At 47.3% G+C, this 17,261-nt stretch overlaps 1 long non-coding RNA gene across 1 annotated transcript in view; it reads left to right on the top strand.

The window, feature by feature from the left end:
• Positions 1-16,370: 16,370 nt before the first annotated feature.
• LOC119440988 (uncharacterized) overlaps positions 16,371-17,261 on the top strand; it is a 38,318-nt gene continuing 37,427 nt past the window's right edge. Inside the window, exons 1-2 of the long non-coding RNA XR_005189712.2 lie at positions 16,371-16,574; positions 16,631-16,698. This is a non-coding gene — a long non-coding RNA (uncharacterized LOC119440988). The remainder of the gene's footprint in view (positions 16,575-16,630; positions 16,699-17,261) is intronic.

Here is a 17,261-nt window from a genome sequence, read left to right as displayed (position 1 = left end):
GGAACTTGAAAGCATGGTTTACATTCTGTCTGTGCGGTCGCCAAACCCAGAGCCAACGAACGCCCTTCTACTATGTTTGATCCACCGCGACGCTTCTCTCCGCGTTATCGCAACCCGACTGAGTGGACAACTGCGGACGACCAGCGGATATGTTTCATCTGTCGCCGTATTGGTCATGTCGCCCGATACTGTCGCAACTCATGGCCCTCAACACTTCGCAGGCCGACCAACCTGAACCGTTTTGATGGAAATTCCCGCCGTGTTTCGCCCTCTGCCGAGTCTAACTAACAGTGCCGACAACTCTGCCATGAACGCGTGCTACAGTCGCTCACCATCGCCTCGCGGACACCAGTCTCGTTCGCCACAAACACGTCGCCCATCTTCCCATTCGCCGCAGCCACGTCGCCTTTCTACAGCTGTGGCGTTCGACCGCGTTCCTTGGGAAAACTAAGAACTGCAGCCCTCGGAGGTGGTGCTGCATTGACAACTACTGCAGCAAATCCTCTGTCTGTGCCCACAAAGACAAGTATAATTGACGTCAAAGTAGATGGCGTACCTGTCCAAGCACTCGTCGACACTGGAGCCCACATATCTGTGATGAGTGCTTGCCTACGTAGAGGTTTAAAGAAGGTCCTCACCCCAGTAGCTGCACAAGTGCTTCGTGTGGCCGACGGTGGTGTGCTGGTTGTTCTCGGAATGTGTACTGTACGTTTAAGTATAGCTGGCCGCCCTACTTCTGTTCTCTTAGCTGTGACCGACAACTGCCCTCACGACGTTATCCTTGGGTTGGACTTTTTATCCAACCATTATACTCTCATCGACTGCGCAACCGGCGTCCTTCAGTTGGAACTGCCTCAACTCGCCGATGCTCCAAGCACCGCGCCGCGACCGTGCCTGTGCTCGCTTCAAGATGTGCGTCTGTCACCCGAGGCAGTCACTTACGTCGCTTTGACCGCGCAGCCACAGGTTCCTGACGGTAAATATATGCTTCGCCCCATCGTCGACCTGCTTTTGAACCGAAACGTTGCTGTTCCGCGTACGCTGATCACGGTTACGAATAATGACGTCGTTCTCCCGCTTGTGAACTTCAGCCTGTGCCCTCAAGTGCTTCCAGCCGGCATGTTCTTGGCCAGCGTTTCTAGTACGTCCGAATTTGACATTGAGGGTATAGATGCCGAGAGTGGATTATTAGCACCAATTGCAGCTCACAGCTCTGATTCTTTCATGAATGGCTTCGCCAAAATGATTGCAACTGACCTCCCCTCTGCTCAGGCCAAGTACCTCCGTCTCTTGCTCGAATCGTACAGCGACATCTTTGATTTTGGCGACCGCCCTTTCGGCCAAACATCTGTTGTTCACCACCGTATAAACACTGGAGACATGAATCGTATTCGTCGGCGTCCCTATCGTGTGTCACATGCTGAACGTAGAATAATCTAATCAGAAGTGGACAAAATGCTTCGCAAAGGGGTCATCGAACCATCAGCTAGTCCTTCGACTTTACCAGTCGTCCTCGTGAAGAAAAGGATGGCACCTGGCGTTTTTGCGTCGATTATCACCATTTAAACAAAATCAGGCGAAACGACGTCTACCCATTACCACGCATCGATGACGCCTTGGACTGCTTGCACGGAGCTACATATTTCTCGTCCATTGATCTTCGATCCGGCTACTGCCAGATTTCTGTTGATGAAATGGACCGCGAGAAAACTGCCTTCATAACACGTGATGATTTATATAAGTTCAAAGTAATGCCCTTTGGCCTATGCAATGCTCCTGCGACATTTGAACGAATGATGGACTCTCTTTTGAGAGGCTACAAATGGACCACCTGTCTTTGTTATCTTGATGACGTTAATGTTTTTTCTCCCACGTTCAGCAGCCACCTTACGTGACTCGCTGCAATTCTTGCTGTCTTTCGAAAAGCCGGCCTTCAGCTCAACTCTACAAAATGTCAATTCGGGCGCCGTCAGATTACCGTGTTGGGACATCTCGTTAACGCAACCGGTGTACAACCAGATCCGGATAAAGTTCGCGCCGTTCGCAGTTTCCCTGTGCCTCGTTCTGCTCTGACGTGCGCTGCTTCCTCGGCCTGTGTTCTTATTTTCGCCGTTTCGTCAAAAACTTCGCCGACGTTGCTCGCCCTTTCACAGATCTTCTAAAGAAGAACAAGCCTTTCTCATGGGGCCTGGAGCAGGCTCACGCGTTCACCGCTCTCATCGGCTTTCTGACCACCCCTCCCATACTTGCCCACATTGATCCATCGGCACCGACCGAAGTTCACACTGACGCCAGTGGCCACGGCATCGGTGCTGTTCTCGCCCACCAGCAAAATGGTACCGAGTGCGTAATAGCTTACGCCAGCCGCCTGCTCTCGCCTTCTGAGAGGAATTACTCCATAACCGAGCGTGAGTGCTTGGCTTTAGTGTGGGCTGTCGCCAAGTTCCGGCCATATTTGTACGGCTGCAAGTTTTCGGTCATTACAGACCACCATGCCCTCTGCTGGCTGTCTTCCCTCCGGGACCCGACAGGACGGCTGGATGGCTGGGCTTTGCGGCTCAAAGAATTTTCTTTTATTGTCATCTACAAGTCTGGACGTCTTCACAAGGACGCTGACTGCCTCTCTCGTCATCCCGTGGATCCTCCTGATCCTGTTGCACATGATCCGGAGACCTGCGTGTTGGCTTTCACTGACATGTGCGACATGCGCGCTGAACAACATAGCGGCGAGTCCTTGCAGGCCATCATCGCCGCGGAGTGCAATCTGGCAGCACCGATGGCCCGTGCCGCATGTTCGTGCTGCACGACGGCTGCATTGCGTTCGAGCGTCGTTGTATTCGTCCACAGCTGGCGCGTTTGTACGCTCGTGCTCTGCGAGGTGAAGAGGTTTTGCGTGCTATGAGAGCGAGAGAGAGAGAGAGAGGGAGACGCACTCACGAAGCGGGTCTCCTGGAACGCGATGTTGGCATTGGAACGCGGTTTCGGTGTCGCAAGCTGCGCTGTGCAACGCGCAGTGTCGGCCGTAAATCCAAGATGCGCGAAAAGAAATTATCATCTACATGAGTGATAAGATGAAAAGTTCGCGTGCACTTCCGGGAAAAGCTGGGCTACGATCCCACAGCTTCGCTGTTTCAAGCGTTGCGCGGCCGGGTGCAAGGTTTTTTATTAGCAATATGTGTGATATTATCGAACCGGGATACAATTTTTTTGGATGATTGTGTATTGTGTGCAAGGGCATCAATGAGTCATTGCGGCCGACTTGAAGCAAGTATAAAAATGGTGTGTCACTAATAGCATGTTCCTAAACATAAATAATTATATAGGCATTAGCTTCACTACAAAACTGTAACAAAATCAGATATAAGTATTTGTTAAGTGGCCAGTTGAAATAAAAAAATAATTCACCAGTGAAACATTTAGGTCTTATCCTGTCAGATCGAGGATGGCTCTTGGTCATAACATGTTAATACCGTAGTTAGAAATGCAGGGAATGCCCTTCACTTCTTGCAACAAAGTTTAAAACACAGAAGTATTAACGTAAAAGAGTAGCGTAAAAAACAAGTTTTACCAATGTTGGTGTAGGCAGGCCCTGTGTTGCGGTTTCTGATGCGCAAATCAATGCAGCATTGGGTGAACGTTAAAGAAACCCACGTGGACTAAATTAATCCAGAGTTCCCCACACCAGCGTGCCTCATAATCAGATCGTGGTTTTCGCACGTAAAGCCCAACAATAAATTTTTTTGCATAATAATGCTCTTGAAAAAGCCCAATCCATCGCGACACTGTTCAACCTGTGGATATACAACCGCTTTCTAAGCGTAAGCGGAAAAAATAACGACTGGATCCTTTTGCTTGAACAGGGAAGCAGGTTACGTCTTAAGCTGCTTTACTCAATGTTTCATAATCATGTTGACAAGTACACATGTTTATCTTTCACCGGTTACCGATTTTCACCAGCTAACAAACGTTAAACGTAATCGCTTGGGACAGCACGCGCCTGCATGTATCGGAAGTCTCTCGAACGTTATCGATGCTTCTATCCGTTGTCTCTTGTCACCGACGCTCATGTAATCTGATTGTATGAGCGATGCGAATTATCTAGAACTTTTGGGAAGACACGCGGGTACCACGGATTATCCTGGGACCTTCGATGACTCACGTATAAAACCCGACGCGTTTCGCCGCTGATCAGATTTCGCCGTTCGCCGTCTGTGTTCGCCGCTTTCGTTGTGCTTCGAGCGTAGCTTGCTTTTGTGGGCCTGCAAGGGTTCGCCGTCAACGCGCCACGTCCACAGCTTGGCGAGCGGCCACGTGACATCGCCGACTACCTCGCCATGCAGAGCCCAGTGGCAACCACGACGACCATCAGGCTCGCCGTCACCTGGCCGCTACATCTCGCCGCATCGCCGGCTGTATGCCGGCCCAAGCCTGGGCCAATCTCCCAGCCCTTACCCGGGAAACAAAAGGCAGCAACCGATGGATGTGCGGTTGCTCTACGACGCAATGCTGAAGATACTCCACCGCTGACGAACTAGATTCGCGAATCATCATGACGAGGTATCAGCATAGCGCCTGGCAATAGCCTTGACGACAACACTTCGCCGCCGAAAGTAGACCTACCAACGCGACGTAGCAGCAGTGGAGCAAGCCGACGCAGCCGTGATCGGACGCCACGACTTAACCATAACGCCAGACGATGGTCTACCGATCTAGACGTGCGATTCGATGGTCATAATGTCACCGCTCTGGTCGACACTGGAGCAGACTATTCCGTCTGTAGTGGCGAGTTCGCCCCGAAGTTGAAGAAGGTGAAAACGGCCTGGCAAGGACCCGATATCCGGGCAGCGGGAGGACACCTAATAACGCCGGCTGGAATCTGCACAGCGCGAGTCACGGTAAACAACCGCACTTCTCCGGCGAGCTTCTAATCCCGCAGCAAGGCTCCAGGGATGTTCTCCTAGGCATGGACTTTCTGAACCAACATGGTGCAGTCTTCGACTTAAGATCCACGTCGATAACGCTTTCAACGCACAATGCGATACCACCGGATACAAACATCAGTTACCATGCCTTGAATGTGCTAGAACAAGTCACCGTTCCGCCTCGCTCCAGCTTAAGGATTTCCGTCGCTACCGAAGTGCCTGCAGACATGGAGGGCATCATCGAGGGCAATCATCACTTACTGCACGACCGTGAAATTTGCGTTGCTAGAGGCATAGCTGAGCTACGTGAAGGGAAAGCAAGAGTGGTGCTCACGAACTTCAGCCACGAATACAAGCACATTAACAAATGCACCATGGTCGCCTACATCGACGAAATAGTACCAGCCAGTAGTGCTTTCGCCTTCACTGATTCTAGTACACCTGCAACGACGACTGTAGTACCTGAACCAACTTTCGACGTCAATCAGAACCTTCCCAATCATAAGAAAGAACAGCTAAAAGCTCTGCTCCTGCAATACAAGGACTGCTTCTCGTCGTCGTTCAAAGTTCGACAAACCCCCTGTCGCTAAGCAGCGCATCATAACCGACGAATATATCCGCCCACTCCGTCAGAGCCCGTACCGAGTTTCGGCGCGCGAACGCGAGGCCATAAGGCAACAAGTCGACGAAATGCTAAGGGACGACATCATCTAGCCGCCCAAGAGTCTCTGGGCGTCCCCCGTGGTGTTAGTAAAGAAGGATTTAACGCTAAGTTTCAGCGTCGATTATCGTCACCTCAATAAAATCACGAAGGACGTATACCCTCTTCCACGTATTGATGACGCCTTGGATCGACTCTACAACGCAAAGTTTTTCGTCAATGGACCTCAAAACCGGCTACTGGCAAGTCGAAGTCGACGAGAGGGACCGGGAGAAGACTGCCTTTTTAACACCAGACGGACAGTTCGAGTTCAAGGTCATGCCGTTTGGTCTTTGCTCGGCACCTTCGACTTTACAACGCATCATGGATAATGTGCTGGCAGGCTTGAAGTGCATGACAGACTTGCCTTCGTTTATTTGGACGACGTCGTTGTGTTTTCCTCAAGCTTCGAGGAACACCTCCGGCGCCTTCAAACAGTTCTTCAAGTAATCAAGACCTCCGGACTCACGTTAAAGCCAGAAAAGTGCCGCTTTGCATACGAGGAGCTCTTGTTTTTGGGCGACGTCATCAACAAGTCTGGAGTGTGCCCTGACCCACAGAAAAAGGTGGCCATCGCTGACTTTACTCCGCCCGCCGACAAGAAGGCAGTCCGTAGATTTCTTGGACTGCGCGCCTATTACAGGCGCTTCGTCAAAGACTTTTCGCAGATCGCTGAGCCACTGACGTACCTCACGAAAGTCGACTTGAAGTTCAAGTGGGAGACGCCGCAAGTCGAAGCATTTGAAGAACGGAAGCGACGCCTGCAATCGCCGCCAATACTTGCACATTTCTACGAAAACGCCGATACCGAAGTGCACACCGATGCAACCAGCGTATAGGACTCAGCGCCGTGCTTGTGGAGAGGACTAATGGACTAGAAAGGGTTGTAAGTTACGCTAGCTGGTCGCTCTCGAAGGCGGAAACAAATTATTCCACAACCAAAAGGGAGTGCCTCGCCATCATCTGGGCTACTTCAAAGTTTGGCCCCTACCTCTAAGCCAGGCCCTTCAAAGTTGTGAGCGACCACCAGCCTTGTGTTGGCTAGCTGACTTGAAGGATCCTTCAGGTCGCCTCGCACGATGGAGTCTGAGACTTCAAGCATTTGACTTCACTGTCGTTTACAAGTCAGGGCGAAAGCACTCTAACGCCGACTGCTTGTCTCGTGCCCCCGTCGAACCACCGCCACAGGACGACCAGGATGACAAGACTTTGTCGCGACCCATCAGTCCTTGTCGACTTGTCTGACGCCCCCATCGAACCGCCGCCCCAGGACGCCCAGGATGACGACACTTTCTTGGGACGCAACAACAGTGAGCTGACCCGGAACTAAGGAGCCTTGTAGACTACCTTGAAGGGAAGACCGTCATTGTGCCCAAGGTGATCAAGCGAGGATTGGCGTCGTTTTTCTTGCAAATCGACATTCTCTTAAAGACGAACTTCTCGCCTCTTCGAACCACCTTCCTCCTCGTGGTACCCTCAGCATTGCGTCCAGAGGTTCTGCAAGCTCTCTATGACGACCCAACGGCTGGACACCTCGGTTTTTCCCGCAGGCTCGCGAGGATACAAGAAAATACTACTGGCCTCGCCTCTCTGCCGACGTTGCCCATTACGTAAGGACATCCCGAGACTGTCAGCGAGGCAAAACACCGCCGTCAAGGCCAGCCGGACTTCTACAGCCGATCGAGCTACCTCGCTGACCGTTCCAGCTGATCGGGATGGACTTACTGGGGCCTATTCCGACGTCGACGTCCGGGAATAAATGGATCATCGTAGCTACGGACTACCTCACCCGCTACGCCAAAACAAAAGCCTTCCCCAACGGCAGCGCCGCCGAGATAGCCCGATTCTTCGTTGAGAACACCCTCCTGCGTCACGGTGCCGCAGAAGTCCTCATCACCGACAGAGGTACGGCCTTTACGGCAGAACTAACTCAAGCCATCCTGCGATACAGCCAGACAAGCCATCGCCGCACCACCGCCTACCACCGGCAGACGACAAACGAACTTTTGTATAAACAACAGCAAGGTTTCAGATTAAGATTGTCAACGATAACCCAACTAGCTGAGTTAACTCACGACGTAGCTAACGTACTTAATAATGATGGCCAATTAGATGCAATCTTTTTAGACTTTTCTAAAGCATTCGACGTAGTTCCGCACCAGGATTTACTCACAAAATTATCGGCTTTTGGTATTAGTAACAAAATAATATCCTGGATCAACAGTTTTCTAACCAATCGTAAACAGAGCGTTGCAATCGATAATCATCTTTCACAACCACTCGATGTCTACTCCGGAGTACATCAGGGATCGGTTCTGGCACCACTCTTGTTCTTGATGTATATTAATGACATCCAGTTTGCCATTAAAAACTCAATTCAGATGCGCCTGTTTGCTGACGACTGTGTCGTGTACACAGTCGTACACAACTCAGACGACCAGATAGAACTTCACAATTCACTTCAAACAATTAACTCTTGGTGCAACACATGGGGCATGAAATTGAACACATCAAAAACACATTACATTTCTTTCACAAATAAGAAACTTCCGCTTAACTTTACATATTCGATCGGAAGCTCAATAATCAACAAAAGCGACCAGGTGAAATATCTAGGTATTAAACTCACGCCTAACCTTAACTGGGAGCCCCACATATCGACCATCTGTCAAAAAGCCGAAGGCAAACTATTCTTTTTGAAAAGAAAACTGCGCGCAGCACCACCCCACCTCAAACTAAATGCGTACAAAACACTAATAAGGCCATGCCTAGAATACGCTGATTTAATTTGGAGCCCTCATCAAAAACGCCTTATAAATAAAATAGAACGCATACAAAAATTAGCAGTTAGGTTTGTATATTCGGATTACAAAAGGCAGTCTAGTATCTCAGGTCTGATCGCAAGGGCAAACCTAAAATCGCTCTTGCAGAGAAGAGCAATTTCACGACTAAAATTCATCTATGAATTATACCATGGTCATTTCCAGATAACACGTTCTCATTACCTGCAAGATCCTCCAAAACGCTCAATCAGACTAAATCATTCTAAAACAATCTATTCTCCCCCAAGTCGTGTTAATGTTCACAAGCACTCTCTTTTTCCATCCGCCATTTCCCAGTGGAACAAATTAACTAACGATATTGTGTGTTGCGATAACATCGACTCTTTTATTAACCGCATTCAGTGTATTGACTTCTCACCATGATTTTTTTTTCATTACATTTCTGTATGACTTCTGTATGACATTCTCTGTATCGACTTTTCCCCATGATGTTTTAATCATTACATTTCTGTACCACTCCTGCACGGGCCGTGAAGGGCCTGCAGTATATTCAAATAATAAAAAAAAGGCATCCACGGGGTGCGTCTTAAGCCTTTCTACGCCCACTAAAAAACTTTGGTACTTTGTTACTTTGTTATTGTTTGTTGTTTTTTTCTCTCTCTGTACTCGTGGTTTTGTTTTCGCTTTCTTCTTTGTAACATCGGCACGATGCTTTTTAAGGGGAGGGTATTGACACGTATACATGTTTATCTTTCACCGGTGTCCGCTTTTCACCGGCTAACAAATGTTAAACGTTATCGCTAGGCACAGGACGCGCCTGCATGTATCGGAAGTTTCTCGAACGTTATCGATGCTTCTATCCGTTGTCTCTTATCACCGACGCTCATGTAATCTGATTGTATGAGCGACGCGAAGTATCTAGAACTTTCTGGAAGACATGCGGGTACCAGGGATTATTCTGGGGCCTTCAATGACTCATGTATAAAAGCCGACGCGTTTCGCCGCTGATCAGATTTCGACTATCGCCGACTGTATTCGCCGCTTTCGTTCTGCTTCAAGTGTAGCTTGCTTTTGTGGGCACATGTTCGCCCAATAAAGAATCAGATTCGTCATGCACAGTTTTACGACTGTTCACTTCAGCGTCACTACTACGGGACGGTATGGGAATCTGCTGATCAGACTATCTGAAGTAGAGCACTGCACGGGCCGGTTTTTCAAGTCCGGGCCTGACCCGAGCCCGAAGTACCATACTTTGGCCGGCCCGGTTCTGTTCGACCCATTAGGCTTTTTGCCTATACGAAGCTAAAAAACTAAATTATAGGGTTTTACGTGCCAAAACCAGTTCTGATTATGAAGCACGCCGTAGTGAGGGACTCCGGAAATTTAGACCACCTGGGGTTCTTTAACGTGCACCTATAAATCTAAGTACACGGATGTTTTCGCATTTCGCCCCCATCGAAATGCCGCCGCCGTGGCCGGGATTCGATCCCGCGACCTCGTGCTCAGCAGCCCAACACCATAGCCACTGAGCAACCACGGCGGGTGCCTATACGAAGCGAGTTCGAGTTCTCGATTATTGTGAAGATACTGTCATGTGATCAACGGCCGCCGGGCGGTCTTCAAGCTCCATCAAAGCAGGTTTTTGCCCTGCATTCCTTCTTGCTGGTTACTTGATAATTTAACTGCGAGAGAAATAAACATTTCATTACTAGCCGAACACGCACAGATTATGTGAATATTTGGTATGAAAACAAACCATACTATCGAGAGTTAAGGAAATAGGGAGGGATCAGACTAACAACCACGGGGAGTGGCAGAACCCCGGCTTACATTTAGGGATGAAGTTGTAGAAAAGCACATCGGTTGATCACCATGCTCGTGCTTTAAAGAGTGTGGCAACATAATATTGCGAAAGCATAGGTGAACACTACCGTACACGCCGCGGCCCGCCATTTAATCTCACTTTTGAATCTCTTATAGTCATCCGGATGTACCTGCCGTGATGGAACTCTAGCCAATAATTTTGGCGCGAATGTAAATTTAGATACGCTGGTTACTGGCTTTCAGGAATACGATAATACACGGCCACTAGAAGCTTTTTTTTCATTAAACATAAATTGTTGAGCCACAAGGCTAACGCTCATCATATTTTCACACGGAACATGCCATTTTTATTGCTTTATACGGCTTCATTATAGTTATGTCAAGTGTTTAATTGACAATTTAGGCATCCTTGTTTAGAAATATATGCAAATTTAGACTCGGTCTAATTGTGTTTCAGTACAGTGCATCTACAACGTAGGCTTTCCTTGTTTTTTTTCTCCGCCCAGAATAAAGTATGATCTGCTTGCTTATCCACGTAAATTCGCAGACAACGCACCTAGTGCTACAAAAACATATACAAGGCTGCGAACACGAGGGTCGAGCCACTTAGCGAGTGGAAATAGCAATCAAAATAAAAATTTACTGAGGCAATAAAATGCTCTTCATTTCTATTTTGTTTTTCATATTCCCTTCCCCAATGTTGAGAAATTTTGCAACATCCGCGTAGACTTAAAGCATTTTTCTAAGAACAATATACACTTGAAAGTCTCAATTTAATTAGTTGGGCTAATTGTGAATTAACCTAAGGCAGAATATTCAACTCGCTTGAAAATATAACGAAGAAAATTAATCGAAACGAGTAGGAAGTTTCCCTGTGCCTTAAGATACAAAAAAAAGTTGCAAATGAACTTTTCAGAATTTATTTGCTACAATTTTCTCGAGGTACTCTAAGTAATTCTTGACAACTTATTTAATTTTTGTTTTTACTTTAAAATGATCGCGCCGAAAATCTAGATATTTTGTGCAGCAACAAAATATTGCAGCCGACTCTGCCTCTAGGCCCGTCTTCCGCTTTTGAAAAATGTAACGAGCTCTATCGAAACTCATCTCATTGATTCCCGTTAAGGATAGCTCGGATACCTGAGACAGTCGAATGAATGTTTTGCAGCGAATCACACACCAATCCAATAGTTTTCCATTTCTTTAGCGCGACTGCAATGCATATATATTTCTAACTCTTTGTCAGGTTGATTCGAATCTGTGATGCCTAGCAACTCTTGAAGCATGGCTTTCGCCGCTATTCCCACCCATCCAAATGTGTTTCCCCTTGTCGATAGGCGGCGCCGCTGTCGAAATCATACCGCTACCTCCATCAAACTTCGGGTCATCCGTCACTTGCCTGAGCACGATCACCTCTAGGAACTTCTGGTGTTAATAGGCTGGGAACAATGTGGACAGCAGTTCGTTATTGTCGCGAAGACGAAAGAATTCCTGCAGAACCCATGTTAAGATGACTATCGAAGTTAATGCGATCATTCACACAATCTAGCGAGCTAGAAGCGACACACCGTGTTAGCTAAGACACCTTTATTTAGAATCCGTAGTGTTTCCCCTCATGTTTCAAGTGATTCGGCTATATGCGGCCATGCACTGTCCCCCTTATTGACCCGCTTTACTATGATCATCACTCGCCAATGTTACCTCACGATAGTAGAACACGAACCGCAGGCCTACGGTGCATGCAGCGACGACGATGGAATTACGAAGAAGGAATGATGTCGATAGAACGACGAAGGCATATGAGGACGACGGCATGACGACGATGAGATGATTCTGATGGAATGGCGATAAATAATTGCGACGGAATACAATGCCATGACGCCGGTGTTCTAATCGCGATTGATTGACAATAATTTCACAATACTAGCGAAATGAAATAAAACTATGCTGATGGAACCTGAAGTGATATGACGACCAATGCATTTAGTAATTTTTAGCCAACCAGACACACTTCTGAATAACATACCAGCCTTCTCCCTTCCTTTTCTCCTATTCCTTCCCAAGACGCTTTACAAACATACTCTCAGCCGTTGAGCTCAGTACGCCGGTGCTCTAGCTCATTAAGCCACGATCACACGTATACAAACGTATCTTGCCAACAAGTGTATTATTCAAGCTCGAACGTAGGGGGAACGTTGACCTTGGGGGTTCCTATCGAAATACATGGGAAATCGGCAATAGTTTCTCTGAGCAACCGATGCACCAAACCTGATGAGTTATGTTGAGTTTAGAAAAAAAAGTTAAAATGTAGTGATTGCAGAAAGGGATATTTTATTATAGGTTGTTTACTTTTTTTACGTAAAATTTTAAAGAATGCCAAATTTCGAAAAAGAAAACTTGACTTATAGAGCTATGTACCTCAGCAGCTAAAAATGATATCGGAATTCTGTAGACTGCACCTAATAATACATCCAAAGCAGATAGCAATCATATATCATACACCATCCTGATATATACCACTATATTGTGAATGTTGCATTTGCAAAACCTTTCCAAACATTACAACAAATGCACGTAAGTTTTAATGTATAGCAAAAAAAATTGTTCGCTTTTGATGCTCCAACGGGGGCAGTTTATAGAAATGCCATATTTGTTTTTAATGGCTGAGTTGCGGATTTGGAAACTTCATGCTTCTATTTTTTTTTTCAAATTTACGAACATCCTGCGATTCTTTGAAAACATTACACTATATAAACGAAAATTCTATTTGCTGCAGTCTCTGCACTTTAACTTTCCCTCTTAATGCAACACATTTCATTCACATCGGTTCAGCGGTTTTCTCATAAAAGCATTCCTGCGTTTTACGTGTATTTGAGAATCCGGCATCGAAGATAGGCCCGAGCTAAAGCTTCCTCTTCAACAATGGATCACGCCAGTTCTATAGGAAACCCATGAAACAGAACCCTGACGTATATGCAAGACCGTGGCCACAGTGGTGCACAAATAAAAAGTCTGCTCAAGGAAAAATATATATATTAAACGGAAGCTTCGTGGGAGCCGTTATCTCGGCCAGACATCTCTCCAGAATGTGGACGAGCTTTCTGGCCAGGTGTCTAGCAAAACCGTCGATTCATTGTCAGTATAGAGCAAGTAGCTCGCCGTCTTGGAGATAACGCTGATACACAAGTGCGCTCGTTTCCAAGCACCGAGGTGAAGCGACAGCTTCAGGGTGTGTTTCTTTTTATTGCGCTTTCTTTAGTTGTGCGTCATAGCATACGTCACAGCGGGAATTTCGAATTCTTTAAGGTCGATACGCCACGTGGTGGCCCAAAAAAGAAACTGTACGAAATGTCCCTAATTCCTGGTATTGCACATGCCAGGTAGTCCATTTCTGCTTCCTCGTGGCGTAACAAGCGTGTGTGCCATGTGGACAATGCGATAGTGCTGGGCAACGTGTTGCCATGAGGCTAGAGAATGCGGACTACACCGAACCGGTTTCCGAAACATTACATTTTTTTGCATATCTATCAACGGGAACTGAATCGCAATGAAATCTGAGCGCGCTGGACCAGAATCGAACCGCGATATTTTTTTCGGTTTGGCAACCTGGTTTGATTACCAGTAAACGCTGGTGTGTGTGATTGGACGCCATTACGATCGTGAACGAGTATGCGTGAGTGTGCGCAGAGGAGCGTTCAAGAAAGTGTGTAGAAGTGTAGGTTTGAAGACGTGAGTAGGAACGTGAGTTTGAAGCAAGCTCTGATCTATCTCTGTGTCAGTGTTCCTTTTAGTGAGCTGGTAATTCCCGTGGATTATAAGCCTGGGAGTTCAAATCAAATGAGTAAGGGGGTGATTCCACGAGATGAAATGGAGTCGGATCCCATGATTGTGATATTATGATTGTGTCCGCAACTACGTGAATCCGAAAGAGCCCGAGTGGGTGTGCCTTCGTGAATCTTTGGTGAGTCTGAGTACGAGGGAACCTTGCTTAGCCTGATTTTGGTGAGTCTGAATCCGAGTGTGTTCGGCTGAGCAGAATATTAGTCAATGTGAGGGCGTTTAAGCCCGGCTGAACAGAATATTGGTAAGTCTGAGTCCGAGTAAGCCCGACTGAGTATAATTTTGGTGAGTCTGGGTTTGAGTGATCCCTAATCAAAAAATGTATTTTGTGACTGAGTAAATCAAAGTCGCCCTGGGACTCCCCCCCCTCCCCCTCCCATGGGTTCTACACGTCTCCTTTAGATGGGCGTCCACAACACGTGGCAAGAGCTCGCTGAAGCGCAGAACAACAGCCAACTGGAATGACTCAAGCTCACACCCACCAGGAGATCAGTACTCCGACACCTGTACAGCGAGACGTACGTCGCAGACACGGACAAGAAAGAACGAATCCCATCGGACGTTCGAGAGTCCCTCTGCATTACACCCATCCCGCGCAACATCCACCGCGTATACCACAAGAGTAAAAGGCAAGCTAGAGCCAACGCCACCAAACGAAGATTCAAGCAAGACCCAGACGCCGGCTACACCGACGGGGCCAAGTATCCGCATAGAAACGCGTACGCTCTCACCGTCGTAGACTCCCGAAACCGCGAGTTAGCATCGGCAACCGTCAAGGCACGCAACCCGGAAACGGCGGAAGAAACGGCAATCGCTCTCGTCACCACCACATGCACAGACGCAGCAGTCATTTTCACAAACTCTTAGGCCGCCTGTCGAAATTTTCCTAGGAGCCGCATCTCGGCTGATGCACTCAAGGTACTACAACGACGTAGCACTCCGCTCCCATACACCTGCGTAATTTGGGTACCCGGACACGAGGGACTAGAGGGGAACGAAGCGGCCCACACCGCTGCCCGCGAGCACGTCAGCCCGGCTCCCCTCGCCCTACACGCTCTCCGACCCGCGGCAGAAGAGGCGGAAGCCATACCCAACAACTATTTGGCGATATTGCAACACCACAGGCTCGAGCGCCACGTGTATCCTCCACCGCACCCAAACGTCGGCAAAGAAGAAAGCGTGGTCCTCAGACGCCTAAAAAGCAATACGTACACTCACGGAACTGTAATGCACCGCCTCTACCCGACGCTCCACAGTATACCTCTGCCCACTCTGCAACGTTCCCGACACCCTGGCACACTTGCTCCTGGAATGCCCGTGGCATGAAGACAGCGAATTGCAGCCGGAAATGGACGCTAACCGAGCACCAAAAGCAAACGAAGACCGCCTATTCGAAACGTGGGAGGCCAAGCTAGTTATCGTTGGGAGACCAACGATAACTCGTCGCCAGGACCAAGAGAGCAGTCGAAGCCAGAGGGTTCCTGGACTAAGGAACCTTCCAACCTCAGGGTGATACCAGGCCTCGCTCGGGACACTGTTTCAACAATAAACATTTCTTTCTCTCTTTCTCTCTGTGAGTGAGTATGAGTGAGTTCCGTTTATGTTGCCTACCTACAGGGATTGGTCAGCCCATTGTGCAAAAAAATATGCCGGGCACTAAGATTGTCTGGAGTCATTTTTACGACCAAATTCTATCTAAAGAAATTTTTGTGAGTACAGGCCCAGGTCTACAAACAGGCGTTGGGTGGTTTACTAAATAGCGAAAAAAAAACACACACAAGCCGTGCAATAATTTGTGACTGTCTGTAACATCGAATGCATTATTAAAGAAAACCTTCTATAAATAAAAAACTGCGATATGTGTAAATGACCCACTGGAAACGTTGACCTTGTTCAAATACACATCGCAGTAGTAGATGCTGCTTTAGCCATGAGAGGCTATTAAAGTACTCCGCATATCATCTTCGTACAATTGGTGGTTTTTCCAGTGCAAATATATGGGTGATAAAGCATCCCGTATAATTCAACCGGTCAAGAAATCCATAAAGCTAATCGGTTGCTAAAGTTTCCGCATAAAATTTCCTTCCCGTGTGCAGTGTAAGATATAAGTGTAAGGCTCAGTGTAAGATATAAAAAACTAATTGATTCAATTCAATGACACCAAATTCACTTTGCACTATATCTTCTGAAACACGATTGCTGATGCCGTCAAATCAACACCTGCAATGAGTGCTCTAGTTTGCCTAATGAAGCCTAGTTATAATGCAAATGAATTGGTTGAAGTCTTAAGAGCTTTATTGCAATTCTTTCGAAAGCACTTGAAAACGCTCGCGCTCCAATTTCACTCATGCCTTAACTCGTCTTTCAGTTTCTAGATACTCCACAGCTTATATGGACGTACAATTCTACTGCACGCACGACCATTGAGTGCAAGGTGGATCACGTGCAAGCTATAAGCAATATGAAGATTTATTTCCACAGGTCTTACAAGCTCAAAGGAAATTGGTAATATCTTTAAAATATAAATATAAGCTGACGCAAACAGCTTTTTTTTGTTTTAGGTATACTAGCCGCCTCGAAGGAAAATTTGATGGGACCGTGAAGGCCAAGATGAGTGTCGGCCGCATAGGTATGAAAAGTAATTTAACTACACCTGCTTACCCACATACAGGGTGCTTCTGCTATAGCTATGGCCAAACCTTAAAAATGCACGCGTTTGATACGAGAATGCAGCCTTATCAGTATTGTTCAGAGTCCTCTTAAGTAACCTAAATTATTTTTACTATGAGCCTAGGTCAATATTTACCTATAAATAAATAACCAGGTTAATAAATGCTGCTTTTAACCTTTTCTAGCATGTTGTCGCGATTTCGCGGCGTTCCGAGTCTGAGCATATATGAGTATACAAACTGGACGTTTAGGCGACAAACATCTTGATCTTTACGTGTTGCGTAGCCCTCCAGCAAGAACGCCTGCTGCCTTCCCCTACTCAGAACAATGCTGGTCGGCAACATAAAACAATGCTTTGCGCATAGTGCTTCCAACGACGGTGAACACTTCAGGAAACATGTGCGGCTGCGTAGATTCAGGTGCATTAAGTGAAGCCGCCCGCTCTGCAATACCGACTATTTTGAAGACTGCCGTAGGATTACAGACCATACACCTGCCATGTGTAAGCTTATTCCGTACAAA

This window comes from Dermacentor silvarum, chromosome 2, assembly GCF_013339745.2.
Source record: "Dermacentor silvarum isolate Dsil-2018 chromosome 2, BIME_Dsil_1.4, whole genome shotgun sequence".
Taxonomy (NCBI): Eukaryota; Metazoa; Arthropoda; class Arachnida; order Ixodida; family Ixodidae; genus Dermacentor; species Dermacentor silvarum.
This window is presented reverse-complemented; position numbering and strand designations above follow the sequence as displayed.